We start from the raw sequence: 27661 nt of genomic DNA on the forward strand, positions 1-27661 counted from the left end.
TTTCCATACGAACTCTGATTTCCCTTGCTTGTTGACTGGAATACTCTCTTTCAAATTCTGAAGGAGGCAGGGGTAAAATACAGGGAGCGAAAGGCTATTTACAATATGTACAGAAACCAAATGGCAGTAATAAGAGTTTAGGGACATGAAAGGGAAGTAGTGGTTGGGAAGGGAGTGAGACAGGGTTGTAGTATCTCCCCGATGTTATTCAATCTGTATATTGAGCAAGCAGTGAAGGAAACAAAAGAAAAATTCGGAGTAGGTATTAAAATCCACGGAGAAGAAATAAAAACTTTGAGGTTCGCCGATGACATTGTAATTCTGTCAGAGACAGCGAAGTTGAACGGAATGGATAGTGTCTTGAAAGGAGGATATATAAGATGAACATCAAGAAAAGCAAAACGAGGATAATGGAATGTAGTCGAATTAAGTCGGGTGATGCTGAGGGAATTAGATTAGGAAATGAGACACTTAAAGTAGTAAAGGAGTTTTGCTATTTGGGGAGCAAAATAACTGATGATGGTCGAAGTAGAGAGGATATAAAATGTAGCCTGGCAATGGCAAGGAAAGCGTTTCTGAAGAAGAGAAATTTGTTAACATCGAGTATTGATTAAAGCGTAACGAAGTCGTTTCTGAAAGTATTTGTATGGGGTGTAGCCATGTATGGAAGTGAAACATGGACGATAAATAGTTTTGACAAGAAGAGAATAGAAGCTTTGGAAATGTGGTGCTACAGAAAAATGCTGAAGATTAGATGGGTAGATCACATAACTAATGAGGAAGTATTGAATAGCATTGGGGAGAAGAGAAGTTTGTGGCACAACTTGACCAGAAGAAGGGATCGGTTGGTAGGACATGTTCTGAGACATCAAGGGATCACCAGTTTAGTATTGGAGGGCAGCGTGGAGGGTAAAAATCGTAGAGGGAGACCAAGAGATGAATACACTAAGCAGATTCAGAAGGATGTAGGTTGCAGTAGGTACTGGAAGGTGAAGAAGCTTGCACAGGATAGAGTAGCATGGAGAGCTGCATCAAACCAGTTTCAGGACTGAAGACCACAACAACATCGTGGTGATCGTTTCTCCCTACGTACGTCGGTGACAATAAAATATTTTCGCTTTCGGAGGAGAAAGTTGATGATTGGAATTTCGTGAGAAGACTCCGGGGCAACGAAAAACGCCTTTCTTTTAATGATGTCCAGCCCAAATCCTGTATCATTTCAGTAACACTCTCTCCCATATTTCGCGATAATACAAAATGTGTTGCCCTTCTTTGATCTCTTTCGATGTACTCCGTCAGTCCAATTTGGTAAGGGCTCCACATCGCGTAGCAGTGCTCTAAAAGAGGACGGACAAGCGTAATGTACGCAGTCTCCTTAGTAAATCTGCCACATTTTCTAAGTGTCCTGCCAATAAAATGCAGTCTTTGGTTAGCCTTCCCCTCAACATTTTTATGTGTTTCTTCCAATTTAAGTCGTTCGTAATTGCAATTCCTAGGTATTTGGTTGAATTTACAGCTTTTAAATTTGAGTGATTTATTGTGTAACCGGAATTTAACGAATTCCTTTTAGCACTCATGTGTCTGACCTCTCACTTTTCGTTATTTAGGGTCAACTGCCAATTTCCAAACCATTCAGGTATCTTTTCTAAATCGTTTTTGAATCTGATTTGATCTTTTGATGACTTTATTAGGCGATAAACGACAGCGTTATCTTCAAAAAACTTAAGGCAGCTGTTCAGATAGTCTCCCAAATCGTTTATATAGATAAGGAATAGCAAAGGGCCTATAACACTACCTTGGAGAACGCCAGAAATCACTTCTATTTTACTTGATGACTTTCCGTCAGTTATACGAACTATGTGACCTCTCTGACAGGAAATCGCAAATCCAGTCACATAACTCAGACCATATTCCATAAGCACGCAGTTTCACTACAAGCCGCTTGTATGGTACAGTGTCAACAGCGTTCGTAAATGCAGAAATACGGAATCGATCTGAAATCCCTTATCAATAGTACTCAACACTTCATGTGAATAAAGAGCTAGATGTGTTTAACAGGAACGATGTTTTCTAAACCAATGTTGACTATGTGTCAGTAGACCGTTTTCTTCGGGGTTTTTCATAATGTTCGAACACAATACATGTTCTAAAATCCTGCTGCATATCGACGTTAACGATATAGGCCTATAATTTAGTGGATCACTCCTACTACCTTTCCCTGCACTTCCTGTTACTTTCATTTCTAAGTTACTTATATTGTTGCATTCCTGTCAGTTACTGAACATTTTTATTTTCGTTTTTTCAACGATCAACTGAAGTATTTATTCTGTTGCCAAAGCCATCTTCGCAGTTATCTTCCGTGTACCCGTATTTGTCTGTCCAAGTCATATGATAGCCCTTTTCAGGGATGTCCTTTCTTCCTCAAGAGACCTGCTTACTGTACTATTCTTTTCGTCGATATCTACACTGATCAGCCATAACATTATGACCATCTACCTAATAGCCAGTATGTCCACCTCTGGCACGGATAATAGCGGCGACGCGTCGTAGCATGGAAGCAATGAGGACTTGGTTGGTGTCGGCCGCTGTGGCCGAGAGGTTCTACTTGCTTCAGTCCGGAACCGCGCTGCTGCTACGGTCGCAGGTTCGAATCCTGCCTCGGGCATGGATGTGTGTGAAGTCCTTAGGTTAGTTAGGTTTAAATACACTCCTGGAAATTGAAATAAGAAGACCGTGAATTCATTGTCCCAGGAAGGGGAAACTTTATTGACACATTCCTGGGGTCAGATACATCACATGATCACACTGACAGAACCACAGGCACATAGACACAGGCAACAGAGCATGCACAATGTCAGCACTAGTACAGTGTATATCCACATTTCGCCGCAATGCAGGCTGCTATTCTCCCATGGAGACGATCGTAGAGATGCTGGATGTAGTCCTGTGGAACGGCTTGCCATGCCATTTCCACCTGGCGCCTCAATTGGACCAGCGTTCGTGCTGGACGTGCAGACCGCGTGAGATGACGCTTCATCCAGTCCCAAACATGCTCAATGGGGGACAGATCCGGAGATCTTGCTGGCCAGGGTAGTTGACTTACACCTTCTAGAGCACGTTGGGTGGCACGGGATACATGCGGACGTGCATTGTCCTGTTGGAACAGCAAGTTCTCTTGCCGGTCTAGGAATGGTAGAACGATGGGTTCGATGACGGTTTGGATGTACCGTGCACTATTCAGTGTCCCCTCGACGATCACCAGAGGTGTACGGCCAGTGTAGGAGATCGCTCCCCACACCATGATGCCGGGTGTTGGCCCTGTGTGTCTCGGTCGTATGCAGTCCTGATTGTGGCGCTCACCTGCACGGCGCCAAACACGCATACGACCATCATTGGCACCAAGGCAGAAGCGACTCTCATCGCTGAAGACGACACGTCTCCATTCGTCCCTCCATTCGCGCCTGTCGCGACACCACTGGAGGCGGGCTGCACGAGATGTTGGGGCGTGAGCGGAAGACGGCCTAACGGTGTGCGGGACCGTAGCCCAGCTTCATGGAGACGGTTGCGAATGGTCCTCGCCGATACCCCAGGAGCAACAGTGTCCCTAATTTGCTGGGAAGTGGCGGTGCGGTCCCCTACGGCACTGCGTAGGATACTACGGTCTTGGCGTGCATCCGTGCTTGCTGCGGTCCGGTCCCAGGTCGACGGGCACGTGCACCTTCCGCCGACCACTGGCGACAACATCGATGTACTGTGGAGACCTCACGCCCCACGTGTTGAGCAATTCGGAGGTACGTCCACCCGGCCTCCCACATGCCCACTATACGCCCTCGCTCAAAGTCCGTCAACTGCACATACGGTTCACGTGCACGCTGTCGCGGCATGCTACCAGTGTTAAAGACTGAGATGAAGCTCCGTATGCCACGGCAAATTGGCTGACACTGACGGCGGCGGTGCACAAATGCTGCGCAGCTAGCGTCATTCGACGGCCAACGCCGCGGTTCCTGGTGTGTCCGCTGTGCCGTGCGTGTGATCATTGCTTGTACAGCCCTCTCGCAGTGTCCGGAGCAAGTATGGTGGGTCTGACACACCGGTGTCAATGTGTTCTTTTTTCCATTTCCAGGAGTGTAGTTCTAAGTTCTAGGGCACTGATGACCTTAGATGTTAAGTACCATAGTGCTCAGAGCCATTTGAACCATTTTTTGACTTGGTTGGTCGCTGGTGGGAGCTGGCGCCACATTTGCACACACAAGTCACCTAATTCCCATAAACGCGGGGGAGGGGGCCGTAAGTCCATGTGTACGATCGGTCTCAGATCTGGTGAGTTGGTGGGCCGCATATCAATTATTGGAATTGGCACCGTGTTCCTCGAAGCGCTCCACCACATTCCTGACATTGCGATACGGCGCATTAACTTGTTGGAAAATGCCACTGCCGTCGGGAAACATGATCATCATGAAGGTGTGTACGTGGTCTGCAACCAGAGTACGATACTCTTCGGCTGTCATGGTGCCTTGCACGAGCTCCACTAGATCCATGGATGCACACGTGAATGATCGCCAGCGCCGAGTCGAGCCGCCGCCACTTTGTCTCCATCTCCAGTGAAGGAGCTATTCACTGAAAGACGACACATTGGTGCCCTCCCATCGACATGATGAAGAAGGTATCAGGATTCATTAGACCACGCAACGCTCTGCCACTGCACCAACGTCCAGTGCCGACGGTCACGTGACCATTTAAATCGTCGTTGCCCTCGACGTGGTGTTAGCATTAGCATATGCATGGGTCGTCGGTTGTGGAAGTCCATCGTTAGGAATGTTCTGTGCATTTTGTGTTCAGACACACTTGTCACTCTGCCCATCATTAAAGTCTGGTGCTAGTTCCGCCACAGTTTGCCGCTTGTCCTGTTTTACCAGGCTGCCTAGCTTACGAAGTCTGACATCTGTAATGAAGATGGGCCGCCAGACACCGTGACGTCTGAACGTGGTATCACCCATGCTTCGCCACGTGTTGAAGACACACGCCAAAACACCCCTCGAACACCCGACAAGTCTTGCAGTTTCCGGAACGCTCCGGGTCGTCACAATCTGCCCTCAGTCAGACACAGATAGATCGTGCTCCTTGCCATTCCACACGCAGACAGCACGTTCACCGAGACTACACGCACCGTGCGTGTGTCTGACTAACAGCCATTCCTCGCCAGGTGATGCTGCTATCGCCTGGACGGGTTTATATCGATAGTAGGTCGGCGGTCACAATGTTCTGGCTGATCAATGTACAACCACAATGAATTTCAAATGCACCCGAAGTAGAAAGTTCGGGAATATTTAGGGAGGCTGCGGGCTTTCAAACAACTACGCACTCTCTGGCTCAACGTTGCAATATTAAAATTTGGGTTGATTTCGTTGTCTAGGGGCTGGGATACGTAGTTGCCGCATTACAGGCCAAATACTGCTGGGTCTACAGAATACAATATGAATATACGCATGAATCGAATGGTCGAAGGTTCCTATCACTCAGCAATTGCGAATTTAGAACGTAACAAAGACGTTTATAAATGAAAGATTGCAGTTAAATAAACTCTGCAGGTACTTTCTTAACGACTGTAAATGTTAAGTACGACAGTAGAAGTACTTTTGAGAATGCGGTATATTTCTGCAAAACTCTTATTGGTGTCGGTGGTCCGTCAATTAAATAAAATACAAGTTAAATCACAGGGAAACAATAGATTCCTACTGCACGTAATTAGTCATGAACAACAACATAGCTCGCGAGATATTCACTTCTAAACGCTTACTAAGCCTTCACTGCAGAAGCCACGGAAATCTCACAAGTACACAAGTCGGCACTACGAAATATTTCTCCCGCGACCACGCGCAAACTGCTCCACTCCATGTCTTTCCCGCGACTCCGCGTCCTTCGCGCTGTCGCGTCCAGCACTTCCTGTCATGTCCCGTCCTCCAGCACTACCCTGTCCTCTCTCGAAACGATGCTCTTCTCCCGCTTCCATCCAGTCTCCCCATTCACGAGCGCTGTGATTGGCTACAGCGCTCGCGCCATGTCTTCAAGCTAACGCACCCACAAACATATTTAAGCACATACGAAATACTGGTTCTACATTTAAATACTTGAAATTAAATAAATATTTCTACGGCTGGACCATAAACACTCTCTAACACACATTATTAAATAAACATATATCAAAGAAAAGAAGCAAAAGGTAGGCCAGGAGCCTATGTCTCTGTGCTTTCCAAAACACAGTAAATATTTAACCAATTTCTTCATGAATAGTATATATCGGATATAAACAAAGACATGGATGAATAAATATATTTATAAGCATGCTGCTATCTTTTTTCGTGTAACTGTGGAGTACTTATGGCCTGACGCTATCGATAGGAAGCAGCCACTTTGACCTCCAATAACTCATGTTCTATTCAAGTTACATGCCTGTAATTCATACCAATTTAGGTTTACACTAATAGTTTTCTAAAGACACGTAGGCCGACGAAATCCGATGAACACTTTAGATTTTGGAAATTCGTTGCTGGGTGTTACTTGTATAATTTATGGTCACACACTAATCTTTAAACTAATAAATATATGAAAATCTGATTACACCATCAGAATCGTCGTGCAAATAATAGTAATGTAGATGCTTCTTTTTAAGGTATCATGACTCATCTATTAACTTCTATACGAAGTGTGAAATGTCTGCCATTAAAGTTTCATAAAGTCGACCATCTTAGGCACTCCCGGCGTGTCTCCATCAACATAGCGTCACCATGGAATTCCCAGCCACGCGGCTGGACCCCTCTTGCTTCGGCCACCGTCTGGCACCACGGCGGCCCGCGCCCGCCAAGCGGTCCGCGCGGCCACTGGTTCCTCCAAACTTAAGAATATTTTCAGGGCGCGACGACTCGCCCGTTATCTCACAAGGCATGGAATATACAGGGTGGTTATAATTAAACTTTCGCTACTTGAATAGAAAACTATTCACTGTATGGGCACCAAACTCTATGAAGTTCAGGCTGCGTAGGACAGGATTTGCGGCGTTAGTACTGTTAGTGTCCCGACTTTCCGCTAAGTGCCAGTGCTGGTAGCATGACGTAGGGTTGAAACTCAAGCATCAGTGTGCATATAGTGGCAGACAGTCAGCATGGTTCTGGTCAAGTCGAGCAGAACTTTACTTGTAAAGCTGTTTTATGAAAACAACAGCAAAACTGCTGCTACTCTTCACAAGTACCGACGCTTTAAAGGAGAACGGAGAGGTCCTCTTTCCGCATCGGAATTGAAGAACGTGATTCGGAAGTTCGAATTAACTGGCAATTTTGGAGCTGCTCCTCGAAGAGGCAGACGGGGAATTGTGCCACAAATTGTTAAAGAAGTTACTGTTGCCATGGCTGAGAATGATGTACGCAATGTAAGATCTTCAATGGGTGCACGAGCTGTGTCACGACAGCTGAACATTAACGGTTCACCGTTCGAAAAGTGCTCCGAACAATCGTGAAATAGTATCTCTAGTGCTGTTCCAGGCTGTCGTGAATGCAGATAGTCCTCACATTGAACAACTTTTGTAACCTGGAACTTAAATAGGGTACGCAAATCAGTTCTACTACACACCGTTTATTTAGATGATGCAATTCGGAAACAGGAGGAAGTTTTTAACGGGGTAATTAGTCTGCGTTCACAGCGTACTGGTTAGCGTGGCTGACTGCCACCCGGGGAACCCGGGTACGGGATGCACTTAGCCACGTGAGTCCAGCAGCGGAGCTACTCGGTCGATTGGTAGCGGTTCCAAGGTCAAAAACCCCGACAACGACCGGGAGAGAGGTGAGCTGTCCACACGCCCTCCGCACCGCATCCGATGGCGCCATTGGCAGAGGATGACACGCCGGTCGGTCGGGCTCGATTAGCCCGTTTACTGTCAGGACGCGGAACCTTACCTCCTTTACTTATCTATCCGCTTGTATTTGCCCTTTATATGAAGATGACGCCACACTGCTTGGATTGAAGATGTTTATGAATAGTTCAAAATGGGGAAACATTTATAAAGTAAAATTTGCGAAGAGTGTCTTTTGTTAACTTCAGAGAAGAAGACAAAAAACGGCTTTTAAAGGAGAATATCATCATAGGACAAAATTTGTGGCTAACATCAGAACAGATGGTTCAAATGGCTCTGAGCACTATGGGACTTAACAGCTGTGGTCATCAGTCCCCTAGAACTTAGAACTACTTAAACCTAACTAACCTAAGGACATCACACACATCCATGCCCGAGGCAGGATTCGAACCTGCGACCGTAGCAGTCACGCGATTCTGGACTGAGCGCCTTAACCGCGAGACCACCGCGGCCGGCTACATTAGAACAGATCGAACATTTTAACTACTTAGTTTGAGACGTCTCATATGAGCATGACAGACACATAGAGAAGAAATTAGCTACGTCTGACAGTATATGTGGAACAATAAACAGATGTCTAAAAAATAAAACGAAGAAAGAAACAGGACTGAACATTTTTAAGACAGTGGCTGTTCCAATGCTTATTTACGGACGTAAATCGTGGATTATGAGTAAACGCCAAGAAAGTCGCAGACAAGCAACAGAAATGAGGTTTCTAAGAGCAGTAAAGGGATGCACAAGAGCCAATAGATTTCGAAATTCGGAAATCACGGAAGAACTGAATGTATTTGATATGTTCAATAAAATACAAGAAAATAGGAAAAGTGGAATGAACATATCGAAATATCGAAACTAAGAGTAGAGGAAGATTAACTCTCCAGATAAGAAGATTTAAGCCAGTTGGGAGAAGTCAAGGAATGCCGCGGAAGCGATGGGTACCGTAACAGGAAAAATAATAAAATATCTAATGCCTGGATTGAAGATGATTATGAATAGTTCAAAATGGTTCAAATGGCTCTAAGCACTATGGAACTTAACATCTGAGGTCATCAGACCCCTAGAACTTAGAACTACGTAAACCTAACTAACCTAAGGACATCACACACATCCATGCCCGAGGCAGGATTCGAACCTGCGACAGTAGCACCCGCGCGGTTCCGTGATGTATAATACTATTCTTCTTGTAGAGGGGTGTAACCTGTATTTTTCTCTATTGGGAGCAATTCGTTGTTCGAGGGATGTACGGTGTGTTGGTGCGATATGCATGTCACACCAAAGTAAATCGCAGTTTTGAGCGTTGGTACATATATATATATCATATCTGTCCAGTGCTAGAACGTAGCGAGATGCTTTCGCAACTTGAAGAAAAATGCTAGGCATCTAGGGATGTGAGCCATCAAATGGGGAAGCGTGTGTTTATAGTGTGTCTGTTTCACAAAAATCAGATCTAATCGCCATTTTCTCCATTACAAGAATGTCTGAAGTAACTAATTGCGTCTTATTATACATCACAGACATTGTTTTGAAACATTACTATGCACGTCGGTAATTCTGCTGGTTTGTACATAATATTTAAATAGTGGGACATATACGCTGTAGAAAACTTCATAGGTTGTAGAAAACAATGTTGTGTAGCACGTCAGAGCCATGTTCAATTGTTATGTTTTAAACTTGTGTGCGATATTTCATGGTTTTCTTTGCCAGGAGAATAAAAGTGTTTTGCCACTGCTTTGTTATAATTTCCATTCTGAGAGAACAGCTCCAAACTTGAAAATTTAACCCTGACAATACAAAGTTCACATGAAAACATAGATATACACTCCTGGAAATGGAAAAAAGAACACATTGACACCGGTGTGTCAGACCCACCATACTTGCTCCGGACACTGCGAGAGGGCTGTACAAGCAATGATCACACGCACGGCACAGCGGACACACCAGGAACCGCGGTGTTGGCCGTCGAATGGCGCTAGCTGCGCAGCATTTGTGCACCGCCGCCGTCAGTGTCAGCCAGTTTGCCGTGGCATATGGAGCTCCATCGCAGTCTTTAACACTGTTAGCATGCCGCGACAGCGTGGACGTGAACCGTATGTGCAGTTGACGGACTTTGAGCGAGGGCGTATAGTGGGCATGCGGGAGGCCGGGTGGACGTACCGCTGAATTGCTCAACACGTGGGGCGTGAGGTCTCCACAGTACATCGATGTTGTCGCCAGTGGTCGGCGGAAGGTGCACGTGCCCGTCGACCTGGGACCGGACCGCAGCGACGCACGGATGCACGCCAAGACCGTAGGATCCTACGCAGTGCCGTAGGGGACCGCACCGCCACTTCCCAGCAAATTAGGGGCACTGTTGCTCCTGGGGTATCGGCGAGGACCATTCGCAACCGTCTCCATGAAGCTGGGCTACGGTCCCGCACACCGTTAGGCCGTCTTCCGCTCACGCCCCAACATCGTGGAGCCCGCCTCCAGTGGTGTCGCGACAGGCGTGAATGGAGGGACGAATGGAGACGTGTCGTCTTCAGCGATGAGAGTCGCTTCTGCCTTGGTGCCAATGATGGTCGTATGCGTGTTTGGCGCCGTGCAGGTGAGCGCCACAATCAGGACTGCATACGACCGAGACACACAGGGCCAACACCCGGCATCATGGTGTGGGGAGCGATCTACACTGGCCGTACACCTCTGGTGATCGTCGAGGGGACACTGAATAGTGCACGGTACATCCAAACCGTCATCGAATCCATCGTTCTACCATTCCTAGACCGGCAAGGGAACTTGCTGTTCCAACAGGACAATGCACGTCCGCATGTATCCTGTGCCACCCAACGTGCTCTAGAAGGTGTAAGTCAACTACCCTGGCCAGCAAGATCTCCGGATCTGTCCCCCATTGAGCATGTTTGGGACTGGATGAAGCGTCGTCTCACGCGGTCTGCACGTCCAGCACGAACGCTGGTCCAACTGAGGCGCCAGGTGGAAATGGCATGGCAAGCCGTTCCACAGTACTACATCCAGCATCTCTACGATCGTCTCCATGGGAGAATAGCAGCCTGCATTGCTGCGAAAGGTGGATATACACTGTACTAGTGCCGACATTGTGCATGCTCTGTTGCCTGTGTCTATGTGCCTGTGGTTCTGTCAATGTGATCATGTGATGTATGTGACCCCAGGAATGTGTCAATAAAGTTTCCCCTTCCTGGGACAATGAATTCACGGTGTTCTTATTTCAATTTCCAGGAGTGTAGTTAGGTTCGTGGAAATCATGTGTCCCACTTCACCGATGTTCAAAGTCGCTCCTCTTAAAATTACTACGGTTGTGAAAGCGTATTGTTTATCACAAAGGACTACAGTTTTTGACATTAACTTTTTCAAATATGTTGTAAGTAAATTTTAACCGTGAAATGGTTAATACAGGACTACTCTGTGACGAAACTGTAGTACAATGAAAATGGAATAGGTAACACGACAGAGGGAAATGTTGGTAAGCCACACCCCTAGACTTCGCGAGGATGTCAGGGCAGATGTAGATGTGTCAGTCGGCAGATCCTAGACACGGCCGCAGCGCTCGGCGTCGCCGCTTGGCTTTGTTCTATCCGGTTTCACCGGCGCGTCAATGTCCCCTGGCGATACATTCTGCAAGACAGCCACGGGCCGTTTGTGTCAACGGGAAACGTACAGCTGGGGCGTCTGTAGAGGCATTTTTATCTCTTTCGCACAAGAGGCGCGCACAACGGCCTGTCTGTAACTCCCTCGTTAACGAGAGCTGAAGGACAGTTATCAGTAAGCACGAAAAAAAGGCGGGAGAACGTTAATGATGAACACGCGGACGCCGAGCGCTGGCCACAGGTTTTGTCGCCTTTCTGTTGCCTAGCCATTCATTAGAAGCCCATCAAAGGCTCCCTTCGGACAGCGCACAAAAAGGTGCGCCCACGGACCTTGTTAACCGAAAAGTTGGAACACCCGACCTGTATTTCGCTGGCCTCCGACATGAATCGGGCCCGCATACTCATCAGAGACCGAAACATGCTAAATGGTTATTCGTGAGCGACGTTGATACTACTTCCGATATTCTGACAACGTGCACCGTACTGAAGTGGTTCGAAAACGTTATTTGTTGCCTTTCAGTAACTTCCATGTTTTATCCCTTTTACGCTTACTGGTCCTCCATATCGCCTTTATTTGTCTTGTTTCGTATTTGATGCAAATATGGACCTCATTGACATGTTTAATACTGACCCTGACTTTAAGAAACTCACCACACTGTTCTTAACAACACCTATATTTTTAGGAACTACAAAACAGGTATGTTCTGGGCTAACCCATCTTTAAGAAAGAAAGTGTTCATTGCTCAAAAATGTGCTCTAAGAATAATATGTGGTATTCACTCGCGATCATCCTGTAAACATCAGTGAAAGGAGTAAGACATATTGACTACTGCTTCACAGAATATTTATTCCCTGGTGAATTTTGTTGTAAGTAATCCATTGAAGTTCCAAAAGAAGAATGGTTTACATACACTCCTGGAAACTGAAATAAGAACACCGTGAATTCATTGTCCCAGGAAGGGGAAACTTTATTGACACATTCCTGGGGTCAGATACATCACATGATCACACTGACAGAACCACAGGCACATAGACACAGGCAACAGAGCATGCACAATGTCGGCACTAGTACAGTGTATATCCACCTTTCGCAGCAATGCAGGCTGCTATTCTCCCATGGAGACGATCGTAGAGATGCTGGATGTAGTCCTGTGGAACGGCTTGCCATGCCATTTCCACCTGGCGCCTCAGTTGGACCAGCGTTCGTGCTGGACGTGCAGACCGCGTGAGACGACGCTTCATCCAGTCCCAAACATGCTCAATGGGGGACAGATCAGGAGATCTTGCTGGCCAGGGTAGTTGACTTACACCTTCTAGAGCACGTTGGGTGGCACGGGATACATGCGGACGTGCATTGTCCTGTTGGAACAGCAAGTTCCCTTGCCGGTCTAGGAATGGTAGAACGATGGGTTCGATGACGGTTTGGATGTACCGTGCACTATTCAGTGTCCCCTCGACGATCACCAGAGGTGTACGGCCAGTGTAGGAGATCGCTCCCCACACCATGATGCCGGGTTTTGGCCCTGTGTGCCTCGGTCGTATGCAGTCCTGATTGTGGCGCTCACCTGCACGGCGCCAAACACGCATACGACCATCATTGGCACCAAGGCAGAAGCGACTCTCATCGCTGAAGACGACACGTCTCCATTCGTCCCTCCATTCACGCCTGTCGCGACACCACTGGAGGCGGGCTGCACGATGTTGGGGCGTGAGCGGAAGACGGCCCAGCTTCATGGAGACGGTTGTGAATGGTCCTCGCCGATACCCCAGGAGCAACAGTGTCCCTAATTTGCTGGGAAGTGGCGGTGCGGTCCCCTACGGCACTGCGTAGGATCCTACGGTCTTGGCGTGCATCCGTGCTTGCTGCGGTCCGGTCCCAGGTCGACGGGCACGTGCACCTTCCGCCGACCACTGGCGACAACATCGATGTACTGTGGAGACCTCACGCCCCACGTGTTGAGCAATTCGGGGGTACGTCCACCCGGCCTCCCGCACGCCCACCATACGCCCTCGCTCAAAGTCCGTCAACTGCACATACGGTTCACGTCCACGCTGTCGCGGCATGCTACCAGTGTTAAAGACTGCGATGGAGCTCCGTATGCCACGGCAAACTGGCTGACACTGACGGCGGCGGTGCACAAATGCTGCGCAGCTAGCGCCATTCGACGGCCAACACCGCGGTTCCTGGTGTGTCCGTTGTGCCGTGCGTGTGATCATTGCTTGTACAGTCCTCTCGCAGTGTCCGGAGCAAGTATGGTGGGTCTGACACACCGGTGTCAATGTGTTCTTTTTTCCATTTCCAGGAGTGTATTTACAATACCAGAAGAGAAATAACATTCATAACTCCACATTAAGATTGACTCTCGAACAAGAAGGGGTGCACAATGCTGGAGCCAAAAGTTTTGAAAACTTATCCAGGAATATAAAATGTCTGACAGATAACAAAGTAAAATTTGAAAACAGTCTGAAAAAAATTCTCCTTGATAAGTCCTATTTCATAGAAGAACTTCTATTATTGTAATGTGTAAAGGTTGTGGATAGGAATTACTAAGGAATTACTAATTCATACCAGTATGTTTTTAAAAAGTGTTCATCATAGCCTCATTTATAAACTGATTTGTTATTTGAGTGTAAAATGACTAGTTCTATATCATCACGATTTATAGAGGAAATGATCTATGGAACATGAAACTCGCAGGTTCGAATCCTGCCTCGGGCATGGATGTGTGTGATGTCCTTAGGTTAGTTAGGTTTAAGTAGTTCTAAGTTCTAGGGGACTGATGACCACAGCTGTTAAGTCCCATAGTGCTTAGAGCCATTTGAACCATTTTTTGAACATGAAACTAACGAACTACAATATCGTTAACTGGTCGCAACTGTTGTAGCGCAACTTGCTTAAAGGAAATGTTCTGGAGATTGTAAAGGTCAACAAAATTTTATTGGTATTCTTGATCAGTGGCATACTGGACAATTATGACATGATGTCACTAGGCAATGAATTCTTGAGCTTCCTCAAGAATACAATCAAATGAGGACATAAATACATAGCTATTATGAAGGTCAGAACGACGAAATAATAAAGGAAAACCATACAAAGTATCTAATTAGATGTACTGCGCGCAGAAGTTATTATTTGAATTTCTACTTACTTCAAAGGCTATTTATTTCGTGCTAGCTATTAGTTGCATTGGTGAGAAACTTAAATTGCTTACTGGGATCAGTACTCTCCCGACGATTCTTTCCCTACATGCTCCATTTTATAAAATATTTTTGTCTTACTCTATCTTTTACGTTAAGTCCTACGTTTACTTGTTATATATCACAAATATCACAATTGGTGAACACAGACCACGCTGTAATGCGCAAAATCCGAGACCTACACACTTTGCAGAAGTGCCTTCTTTGTCTAATATGATTGTAGGTTGTTGTTGGTTAGTCTAGGAGGTGCACCCGTGCATACTATCAAAGGGGTAAAGAAAATTCAAAGCATAAGTAGATGGTACTTTTCGGACTTTTCAAGTAAGCGCGAGAGCTTCAAGATTTCTCGGCGGGAAATGCTGCAGGAAAGAAATACAATACTACTTCAAGTCTTTGTCTTACAAATATGGGGGCCCATGTTTTAAGAAGGCATCAGAAACATTAAAATTCCTGCCACACAGTGTAGATCTCGAGTAATGACCATGTCAGTACAATTATAGACGTTCTGCCTTATCCGGAGCCGTCCAAACAGACGTAACTGTACGGGATTGGTTGATAGAGATACTTAAACTATGTGCTCTACGACCGTATTGTTGCTTGCGAAAGTGCACATGCATGTGCACGACGTGGTATCACAGAAATATGAATTTTGCAAGCAAATCGTTACGAGGAAATTGAAATATTGCCAGATGTCTCCACATAAGTGCTTCTAGAATCAGTGTGACAAATGGCGAGCATGTCTCCATCGTCATATTTTTGTGGGTTTGCGGTTTTGCGATGGCTGGCCTGTAAGAGCAGCGCGTCTACGTAAAGTACTGTCAGTGTCGTCGTAACTGCCGTCTGCGTCACGTCTGCTGTGCAGCGAGCTACGTTAACTTAAGTATTAACTGTATTTTTCTTACTCGTCACTTCTTCCTCCGTATGTTTTTGCTTTTAGGAAGCTTTAATTGTCGAGTGCTATTAATAGTGTTCCATAGATTTCGTGTTTGTTTTGAATACAGTCAGAGTGAGTCCCTTTAGTCAGCCACAGTGCCAGTAGTGCTAGTGTTTGTTTTGAATACAGTCCAGAGACAGGTAGTGCTATTTTCATTGTTTTCTACAAGAAGTGTCTACTGACCACAGTTTAGTCAACTATCAGCCGTCTTTAGTGAATTAGCAGTCTAGTTAAAAGTTGATTAACTCTCTACAGTAAATTGATTTGGTAGGATGAATAGGATGTGTGATTGCTGTGTGCCGAAGCAGGAGGAGCTGGCCACTGTTCGCGAACAGCTGAGCGTGTTGATGGCCACGGTCAGCCATCTTCAGGCTGCTGCCTCGGAGTGTAGCGGCAGTAGGGAGTCTGGTGCGTCGCATCGTACACCCCAGGTGTTACATGCTTCACCCACTGTCCCTGCTGTCGAGACATCTTCGCGGGTGCCGGGCGCGGTTGCGCCACGCTCTTCCGAAGGGGGTGGCGGGTTCAGCGGCGTTCGCGGCACACGAGGCGAAGGGTCAATGTAGAGGCTGGCCGTTTGGCATCGCCCGCTCTCCCTGTGAGTGGACATGTGGCTGCTCCTTCAGCAAGGTCCGAGCAGGCACACGGGGGGAGGGGTTTATTAGTTATTGGGAGCTCCAACGTTAGGTGTGTGATGGAGCCACTTACGGAAATATCGGAAAGGTCGGGGAAGAAGGCCAGTGTTCACTCTGTCTGCTTGCTGGGGGGTCTCATCCGAGATGTGGAGGAGGCCCTGCCGGTGGCGATACAGAGCACTGGGTGCACCCGACTGCAAATTGTTACTCATGTCGGCACCAATTACTCCTGCCGTCTGGGTTCAGAGGTCGTCCTCAGTTCATACAGGCGGTTGGCGGAGTTGGTGAAGGCGGAAAGCCTCGCTCGAGGGGTGGAATCTGAGCTAACTATTTGTAGTATCGTTCCCAGAACCGATCGCGGTCCTCTGGTTTGGAGCCGAGTGGAAGACTTAAACCAGAGGCTCAGACGATTCTGCGGAGATCTGGGGTGCAAATCTCTCGACCTCCGCTATCGGGTGGAGAAATGTAGGGTACCCCTGAATAGGTCAGATGTGCACTACACGCAGGAAGCGGCTTCAAGGGTAGCGGAGTACGTGTGGAGTGCACAAGTGGGTTTTTTAGGTTAGAGAATTCCCTCCCTAGGCCCGACAAGACGCCTCCTGAGACGCGGCAAGGTAAGATTAGACCAAATGCAACAGGGAATAACAATATAAATCTGCTAATAGTAAACTGCAGCAGCGTCTATAGAAAGGTCCCAGAACTGCTCTCATTAATAAACGGTCACAATGCCCTCATAGTACTAGGGACAGAAAATTGGCTGTAACCAGATGTAAACAGTAATGAAATTCTAAATTCAGTTTGGAATGTATGCCGCAGAGACAGGCTGGACAGTGAAGGGGAAGGCGTGTTTATAGCGATAAGAAGTGCAATAGCATCGAAGGAAAGTGACCTAGATCCGAAATGTGAAATAATTTGGGTGAAGGTCACGGTTACAGCAGACTCAGATATGGTAATTGGATGTCTCTATAGGCCCCCTGGCTCAGCAGCTGTTGTGGCTGAGCACCTGAAGGATAATTTGGAAAATATTTCGAGTAGATTTCCCCACCATGTTATAGTCCTGGGTGGAGATTTTAATTTGCCAGATTTAGACTGGGAGACTTAAACGTTCATAACGGGTGGCAGGGACAAAGAATCCAGTGAAATTTTTTTAAAGTGCTTTTTCTGGAAACTACCTTGAGCAGTTACACAGAGAACCGACTCGTGGCGGTAACATATTAGACCTTCTGCTGACAAACAGATCCGAACTATTTGAAACAGTTAAAGCAGAACAGGGAATCAGCGATCATAAAGCGGTTACTGCATCGATGATTTCAGACGTAAATAGAAATATTAAAAAACGTAGGAAGATTCTTCTGTTTAGCAAAAGTGACAAAAAGAAGATTTAAGAATACCTGATGGCTCAACACAAAAGTTTTGTCTCAAGTACAGATAGCGTTGAGGATCAGTGGACAAAGTTCAAAACCATCGTACAATATGCGTTAGATGAGTATGTGCCAAGCAAGATCGTAAGAGATGGAAAAGAGCCACCGTAGTACAACAACCGAGTTAGAAAACTGCTGTGGAAGCAAAGGGAACTTCACAGCAAACATAAACATAGCCAAAGCCTTGCAGACAAACAAAAATTACGTGAAGCGAAATGTAGTGTGAGGAGGGCTATGCGAGAGGCATTCAATGAATTCGAAAGTAAAGTTCTATGTAATGAATTGGCAGAAAATCCTAAGAAATTTTGGTCTTATGTCAAAGCGGTAGGTGGATCAAAACAAAATGTCCAGACACTCTGTGACCAAAATGGTACTGAAACAGAGGATGACAGACTAAAGGCCGAAATACTAAATGCCTTTTTCCAGAGCTGTTTCACAGAGGTAGTTTCTACTATAGATTGTCGCGCAGATGACAAAATGGTAGACATCAAAATAGGGATAGAAAAACAATTAAAATAGCTCAAAAGAGGAAAGGCCGCTGGACCTGATGGGATACTAGATTGATTTTACACAGAGTACGCGAAGGAACTTGCCCCCTTCTTGCAGCGGTGTACCGTAGGTCTCTAGAAGAGCGTAGCGTTTCAAATGATTTGAAAAGGGCACAGGTCATCCCCGTTTTCAAGAAGGGACGTCGAACAAATGTGCAGAACTATAGACCTATATCTCTAACGTCGATCAGTTGTAGAATTTTGGAACACATATTATGTTCGAGTATAATGACTTTACTAGAGACTAGAAACCTACTCTGTAGGAACCAGCATGGGTTTCGAAAAAGACGATCGTGTGGAACCCAGCTCGCGCTATTCGTCCACGGGACTCAGAGGGCCATAGACACGGGTTCACAGGTAGATACCGTGTTTCTTGACTTCCGCAAGGTGTTCGATACAGTTCCCCACAGTCGTTTAATGAACAAAGTAAGAGCATATGGACTATCAGACCAATTGTGTGATTGGATTGAAGAGTTCCTAGATAACAGAATGCAGCATGTCATTCTCAATGGAGAGAAGTCTTCCGAAGTAAGAGTGATTTCAGGTGTGCCGCAGGGGTGTGCCGTAGGACCGTTGCTATTCACAGTATACATAAATGACCTTTTGGATGACATCGGAAGTTCACTGAGGCTTTTTGCGGATGATGCTGTGGTATATCGAGTGGTTGTAACAATGGAAAATTGTACTGAAATGCAGGAGGATCTGCAACGAATTGACGCATGGTGCAGGGAATGGCAATTGAATCTCAATGTAGACAATTGTAATGTGCTGCGGATACATAGAAAGAAAGATCCCTTATCATTTAGCTACAATATAGCATTTCAGTAACTGGAAGCAGTTAATTCCATAAATTATCTGGGAGTACGCATTAGGAATGATTTAAAATGGAATGATCATATTAAGTTGATCGTCGGTAAAGCAGATGCCAGACTGAGATTCATTGGAAGAATACTAAGGAAATGCAATCCGAAAACAAAGGAAGTAGGTTACAGTACGCTTGTTCGTCCACTGCTTGAACACTGCTCACCAGTGTGGGATCCGTACCAGATAGGGTTGATAGAAGAGATAGAGAAGATCCAACGGAGAGCAGCGCGCTTCGTTACAGGATCATTTAGTAATCGCGAAAGCGTTACGGAAATGATAGATAAAGTCCAGTGGAAGACTCTGCAGGAGAGACGCTCAGTAGCTCGGTTCGGCTTTTGTTGAAGTTTCGAGAACATACCTACACCGAGGAGTCAAGCAGTATATTGCTCCCTCCTACGTATATCTCGCGAAGAGAGTGCGAGGATAAAATCAGAGAGATTAGAGTCCACACAGTGGCATACCGACAATCCTTCTTTCCACGAACAATACGAGACTAGAATAGAAGGGAGAACCGATAGAGGTACTCAACATACCCTCCGCCACACACCGTCAGGTGGCTTGCGGAGTATGGATGTAGATGTAGATGTAGAAGTATTGTTTTAAGTTTAAGAAAACTGTTGAGGAAACGCACCAGACCTTGAAGCAAGTTTTCGGAAACCACGCATTTGACCGGGCACAGATTTACGACTTGTAGATGCATTTGAAAACCGGGCTAAAATAGCCTGATTATGACGATCGCTGTGGTCGGCCGTCAACGTGCAACACACCAGAAAATGTTCATGAAGTGATGGGTGTGATTCTGGCAAACCAAACAGATTATCCGAGATCTCACAGTAACACCTTAGCAATACATTATTTTACATCATAACGTATCGTCTCAGAAGAATATAACAAGAGAGAAACTGTGGCGAAGTTTGTACCACGACTGCTGCAGAAGCGAATCCACGTATGGAAGGACACAGGTAACTTAAACAGCTGCCTCAAGACGGTCCAAACACTCCGTCAAACTATGTCACTGACGACGAGAGTTGGGTTTAAGGTTGTAACTCTGAAACTAACCTGCAATCCGAATACGAAATAGCAATGCCTGTGTTATTTAGAAGTACGATGAAACGTTCTTTCGGAGATGCACGCATGTCCGAAAAACAGGCACTACAGCGATTAAAGCCGTCAAGATATATAATAAATGTATTCGAATTTGCGAATTTGAACCACGATCGGCTGTATGTTGGAATGACGACTGTAAAAGTCTGTGCTGGACCGGGACTCAAACCCGGATTTCCCGCTTTACGCGAGTGATCGCATTAACCGCTTTGTCTGTCCGTGTTCGAATCACGGCCAGACCCAAACCTTCGTATGTCCGAACGAACATTGCATCGTACTCCATAGTAAAACAAGCACTGCTTCCATATCTCATCGTCTATGTGTCACAACCTGCACTCGTACATTACACATATTCCCATCCAGGAAGGACGTATTTAAAGAGTCGCCTGGTATTGGCGAATATACAGGGTGGAGAAAAATTGTGTCACGTAATTTTAACCCTGGGTGCCAGTAGGAACCAAAGTTACCAGTGTGGAGTAGGTCGATAACGCACCATTTTTAAACTACGGGAACTTCGCGCCACGTGCTCCGATTGGCCGCGAGATTGCCCTGTTGCCGTTCGTCGGTTGACACACAGCGCTATGGTTGTCGGTTCACACATACAAACGTCCCTCGCCCCGTCTTCACCTCACGTCAGAGGCATTCACACGTAAGCTTCGCTTCGGAGGGAGCACACACACGTCACCTGCGATTTAGTCATACAGTAAGCATGGCGGCACAGTACTCGTTTGAAGAACAACTAGATATGGTTTTTGTTCATGGACTAGCAGACGGTAATGCGCATGAAGCTCGACTTTTGTATGAAGAACGGTACCCAACAAGACGCCACCCACACCTGCAACAGCAATTAACCGATGACTTGGTGAAACAAGCTCGTTAGCGGGATATCATGGTGATGCTGGAAGACCTGGAACACGTCGGAATGCTGCACTTGAAGAGGCTGTTCTCGAGCGCTTAGAGGAAGCACCTTCGATAAGTATTCGAGCAGCTGGACACGACGTGGGGATCACTCAGCTGTTAGTCTGGGAGGTTTTGAGGGACGACAGCCAGCACCCATTTAGTTTCCACCTTGTCCAAGACCTGAATCCTGTGGCGGACTATGAATACAGGCTAGGGTTTTGCCAGCGGTTGCACGACATCCCGACTTCCCTGCCATTGTGTTGTTTACTGACGAGTGCACCTTCCATCCGGATGGCCTTTACACCACTCGAAACGTTTGTAACTGAGCAAGGGGAAATCCTCGCGTCACGTACGTCCACGGAAACAAGGAACGATTTTCGCTCAACATTTGGGCAGGCATTGTGAGTGGCCATCTGACTGGGCCGGTCCGTCTGCCTCCTCGACTTACCGGGGCAAATTACCTTCACTTTTTGCAAGAAAGCCTACCTGGCCTTCTAGAAGATGTTCCCCTGGGCATGCGGCTATGCATGTAGTTGCAGCATGATGGGGCGCCTACACGTAACAGTTGTGTTGTGCGCAGATATTTAAATGAACTCTTCGACGGCCGGATAATTGGCAGAGGCGCTCGAAGGACATGGCCCCCGCGATCACGAGACCTCACGCCACAGGACCTTTTCCTGTGGAGAGTGTTCAAGGTTCTAGTTCACACACCCGGAAACGACCCACCTATAAACGAAGAGGAATTAATGGATCGCATTCAACATGCCGTCAATCACATCAAGACAACAACAGGAATCTTTGAAAGACTTCGGCAAAACACCGTTCGACGTTGTCAAGCTTGTGTCACGTCAGAGGGTCATCATTTCGAGTACCTGCTTTAAGTAAACGATGTCCTAGCTACAAAAAATGTCCTTTTCAGGGCCTACACAATTTGTAAAAGAGTTTCTGTACGCGAACTAACAGCTATTGTGGGGTTTGTTCCCGGAACGTCTTATCATGAAACTACAATTTACGTGTCGGGACCCCGGCGGGTTCGCCCCCAGGCCCCCAGAATGGAAGGCTGGCGCGCTACCATCGAGCGTGCGGGTAGGTAAAGCATTCGCGGTCGTGCGGCAACAGGGCAATCCCGCGGCCAATCAGAGAGCGTGACACCAAGTTTCCGTAGTTTAAAATGGTCCGTTGTCGACTTACACAATATTAATAATTTTGGTTCCTACTGGCATCAGCTATGCAGGGTTAAAATTTCGTGACACAATTTTTCTTCACCTCGTTTACGAAATAGTAGTGCTTGTATTATTAAGAAGTAAGATGCAATAATTGCTGTGCGTCTATCCTTGTGAACAATGTTCACTGCTAAACACAATTTATTTTTTCCTCAGGACGATGGCATCTACCAGCAAGACAATGCAACGTGTGTCACAGCTCACAGTGTACGTGCTTGGTTCAAAGACCACCGAGATGCACTGATCAGCAGTCAGCATGGATGCATGAAACGGACGCCTGCTGCAGAGCCCCATACCGCAACAACGTTTGCTGAACGGTCATTGAGGAGACACCCTTGGTAGCTACTCGGTTCATATGGGCCGTCAGTTGCTAGTTGCACGTTTATTCGCCCGTACAAATCTCCGCGGCAGTCGTTTACCCCTGCCATCTATGGCGCGTAGTTCAACCCCGTTGCCTCGGCGCCGGCTTTGGATAGCACCATTTTGCCATGCGCAGTGTCCTTTAAACATGGCAGTAAGGGGAGAACTTGCAAACTTAGCCGTTTAGGAGATGCTTCCGCTCTTGTTTCGAAAGCCAATGATCGTGCCCTTTTGGACGTCAGATACATGGCTTCGTTTCCGCTTTACCACAGAGGCTACACTGTTTTTCCGCCTCCCCCCTCCCGTCCCTCCCCTCCCCCCTTTCGACACACCGAGCGAGGTGGCGCAGTGGTTAGCACACTGGACTCGCATTCGGGAGGACGACGGTTCAATCCCGTCTCCGGCCATCCTGATTTAGGTTTCCCGTGATTTCCCTAAATCGTTTCAGGCAAATGCCGGGATGGTTCCTTTGAAAGGGCACGGCCGATTTCCTTCCCAGTCCTTCCCTAACCCGAGCTTGCGCTCCGTCTCTAATGACCTCGTTGTCGACGGGACGTTAAACACTAACCACCACCACCACCTTTCGACACGTTTTATATATCTTCCATTGATAGTGCTGCCACCTACCGTCTGTAAGTGGTTATTGCACATTGACTCGAACATAGGCAATGGTCACATTTATACAGTGTAATAAGATAATATCTAGCGAGGTCAGTGTCGATTCTGAATACGAAATAATTTGGGTAAAGCTAAGCGTTAAATGTGGACCATACATTATAATGGGGTGCTTTTACATACACTGCCTCAGGAGCACTATTGGCGGAACATCTGTGGAGAAATTCGTTAAATTTCTGGTCATGTTATAGTATTAGATGGAGATTTTAATTTATCAACTACAGACTGGGAGACGCAGGTGGCTAGGACGGATAGTAGGGACAGGGAATAGCGAGAAACTGCCATATCTGAAAATTACTTTGAGCAGTTAATCAGAAAACTGACAGCTGAAGGCAACATCTTGTATCGCCTGGTTACAAACGTGCCCGAGCTTTTCGACTCATTTAATGTGAGGCTGGGAATCAGTGATAATAGTACAATAGTAACATCACTGGATAGGGGTGTAAACAGGAATGTAGAAAAAGGTATAAGATGTTTCTGCATAGAAATGCGACACGTATTTCAACTTATCTGAGCTATTAACATGAAACGTTCATCCCCGAGACTGAAAATGTTGAGTATGAACGGAGAAATTTCGGGAGTAATGTGTACCGCGTATTAGACAGGTATGTGTCGAGAAGAGATGTGAGGTACAGGTAAGACCAGTTATGGTTCAACAACCATAAAAGGAAAGAGAGCTTTGCTGCAGATTTAAACGTAGACGAAATCTCATAGAAGAACAAAAACCGAACAGAACCACAATTAGATTAAGGAAAGCGTTGAACGAATTCGAAAGTAAAGTTCTGGCTACTGATCTGGCAGGAAATCCTAAAAAGCTTTGGTCCTGCGTTAAATCAGAAAATGGATCAAAGCCATTTGTCGCGACACCATGTCACCATAATGTCATAGAAGTAGAGGTTGGCAGAAGGCCACAATACTAAATTCCTTTATCAGAAATTATTTCACTGAGGAACATCGTACTGCAGTTCTTTCTTCACATCGTCACACGAAAGTAAAAATGGCAGATATCGAAATAAGTGACCGCAGGACAGAAAATCAACTGAAATTGTTCAACAGAGTAAAGGTGACAGACGAATGGACCTGCTGGAATACCTATATGCTTCTACATGGAATATGCAAAAGTACTTGCTCCTTTTCTTGCAGCTGTGTACTGTAGATCGCTGCAGCAGGGAAGCTTTCCCATTGATTGGAAAAACGCGCAGGTCATTCCTGTATGGACTATAGGTCTATATTAATGACGTCAGCATACTGTAGAATTTTCAATCAAGTATTACACTCACGTATTATGACGTTTCTGGAGATCGAAAATCATTGTAGAAATCATTCAATACAGTTCCGCACTCTCGCCTAGTGAACAGAAAACGTGCGTAAGGAATATCAGACCAGATTTGTGTTTGGATTGGAAACTTAATAGTAAACAGATTAAAAAATGCCATTCTGAACCAACTTCGTGATTTAATTGAAAACTACTTACCAAGCAGAATACCGACATGTTATGCTTAACGGAGAGAAATCTTCAGACACAAAAGTAATTTCGTGCATACCCTTCGTCCACAGGACCACTGCTTTTCACAATATGTTTAAATGTCTTAGTGGATAACTCCACAAGTTGCACAAAATTTGTTGCGGATGATGCTGTTGTATACAGTGAAGACGCAAAGACAGAAAATTCTAGCGAAATGTAAGGAGACCTGCAGAGGATCGACGTTTGGTGCAGGGATTAGCAGTTGACCCTCAACATAAATAAATGTAACGAATTGCGAATAAATATTGTATGACTAAACTACTGCAGAAAAATCATTGTTAGCATCCATTTAATATCGGGAGTTGCATGCGGAGGAACTTCATGTGGAACTATGGCATAAAACAAATGGCAAATAAGGCAGACGCCGAACTGAGATTCATCGCAAGACATTTTTCAAAGTACTTGTATTGTGTTCTCTGGAAACGAACTCTTCCCAAATTTAGAGGAAACACACTGCAATCAATTCTCTATATCAAACAGAATCTTACCAATTACTGACGTAGCACATGAACAGTGAAAAAGGATGAGTGCTCCAAATTATTGGGTGTACATGTTGATGAAACCTTGAAGCGGGGCCGGCCGATATGGCTGAGGTGGTTCAGTCTCGAACCGCGCGACCGCTACGGTCGCAGGTTCGAATCCTGCCTCGGGCATGGATGTGTGTGATGTCCATAGATTAGTTAGGTTTAAGTAGTTCTAAGTTCTCGGGGATTGATGACCTCAGATGTTAAGTCCCATAGCGCTCAGAGCCATTTCAACCATTTGAACCTTGAAGCGGAAGAAGCGCAGAACTTAGCTGCACAAAATTTTGTGACGTATATGTCCCCTCAGTAACGTCTTATAATTTTATGCGAAACCTCATCACTTAGAAAGTAAGTATTGATTATACAAAACCGACAGTAAGCGCATTTTTTATGTATAGAAGCAACTAAGGAACGACGGAAAACAAAAAATGACTATATATATTCACCCTTAGTCATACTGCAGGTACCTTTTCAAGCCGTTAGTCATTTTAAATGCGCCATCGCCATATAAATGGTAAACGTTACTGAAACCAACAAACTGCAGTGATGGATTCCTGACTGAAAATGGAGGAAAAAAGATCCTATCAACATGTATCCGGAAATGCATCGTTGGCACGGTAGATGGCACTGACGAATGAAAGCACCTCTGACCTCGTGCCGTGTGTTCTTTGTGTGTTGCTGGCTGTGTGATTGACGCAGCGTGCTGTAAGCAGCAGAATGGTCCGCTGTTCCTGTCGAGAACAAGTCGAGATGCTGTTTGTGTACGGCCAAGTAGATGTAAACGCTCGAGAGGCACCACGGTTGTACGAAAACAAGTACCCTCACACACGTCAATCACATCACACAACATTTCAAGCCCTTTTTTGGGCGTTTGTGTCATCATGGGCCCTTCCAGACAGATGAACATGTAGGGAGGAGGCGACTGTGTGTACACCAGCTTTGGAGGACCGGGGTGTATAGGATATCGAGACGAAGGCTAGTACAAGCTCTGGGCAAGTGGCCCACCAACAAGGTGTTAGCCAAAGTACGATCATGTGTGTCCTGCATGATAAGCGCTACTATCCCAGTCACTTGCAACGAGTGCATGGATTGTCAGCATCGGATTTCTCGCTACGGAAAGGATTTCGTCAATGGTTTTTACACCAGCCCATCACAATTATGGGATTTCTGTCATCTGTCCTCTTTAGCGACGAAGCATTCTTTACCAGAAGTGGTTTCATCAATCTATACAGGGTGTTACAAAAAGGTACGGCCAAACTTTCAGGAAACATTCCTCACACACAAAGAAAGAAAATATGTTATGTGGACGTGTGTCCGGAAACGCTTACATTCCATGTTAGAGCTCATTTTATTACTTCTCTTCAAATCACATTAATAATGGAATGGAAACACACAGCAACAGAAAGTACCAGCGTCACTTCAAACTCTTTGTTACAGGAAATGTTCAAAAGTCCTCCGTTAGCGAGGATACATGCATCCGCCCTCCGTCGCATGGAATCCCTGATGCGCTGATGCAGCCCTGGAGAATGGCATATTGTATTACAGCCGCCCACAATACGAGCACAAAGAGTTTCTACATTTGGTACCGGGGTTGCGTAGACAAGAGCTTTCAAATGCCGCCATAAATGAAAGTCAAGAGGGTTGAGGTCAGGAGAGCGTGGTGGCCATGGAATTGGTCCGCCTCTATCAATCCATCGGTCACCGAATCTGTTGTTGAGAAGCGTACGAACACTTCGACTGAAATGTGCACGACCTCCATCGCGCATGAACCACATGTTGTGTCGTACTTGTAAAGGCACATGTTCTAGCAGCACAGGTAGAGTATCCCGTATGAAATCACGATAACGTGCTCCACTGAGCGTAGGTGGACGAAACTAAAATGAGCTCTAACATGGAAATTAAGCGTTTCCGGACACATGTCCACATAACATCTTTTCTTTATTTGTGTGTGAGGAATGTTTCCTGAAAGTTTGGCCGTACCTTTTTGTAACACCCTGTATAATCGTCGTCTGTGGGTTGCAGACACAGGGTGAACCAGAACTCTACAATCTTTTACAGGTGGTAGTATAGACCAGAACAAGGAAAAAAAGTAAATATGGGATCTAACCGCATACTTTAAGAGCTACAAGTGCTTGTTCATTTTGGCTACTGTGAAATACTCCTCTTTCATTGAACAAGTGATTAAAGCTCTTAAAATATCCATTTTTGAGTTCAAGTTTACGAGATTTTTTTTCTTGCTTTGGTCCAT

This window comes from Schistocerca gregaria, chromosome X (genome assembly GCF_023897955.1).
Source record: "Schistocerca gregaria isolate iqSchGreg1 chromosome X, iqSchGreg1.2, whole genome shotgun sequence".
NCBI classification, from domain to species: Eukaryota; Metazoa; Arthropoda; class Insecta; order Orthoptera; family Acrididae; genus Schistocerca; species Schistocerca gregaria.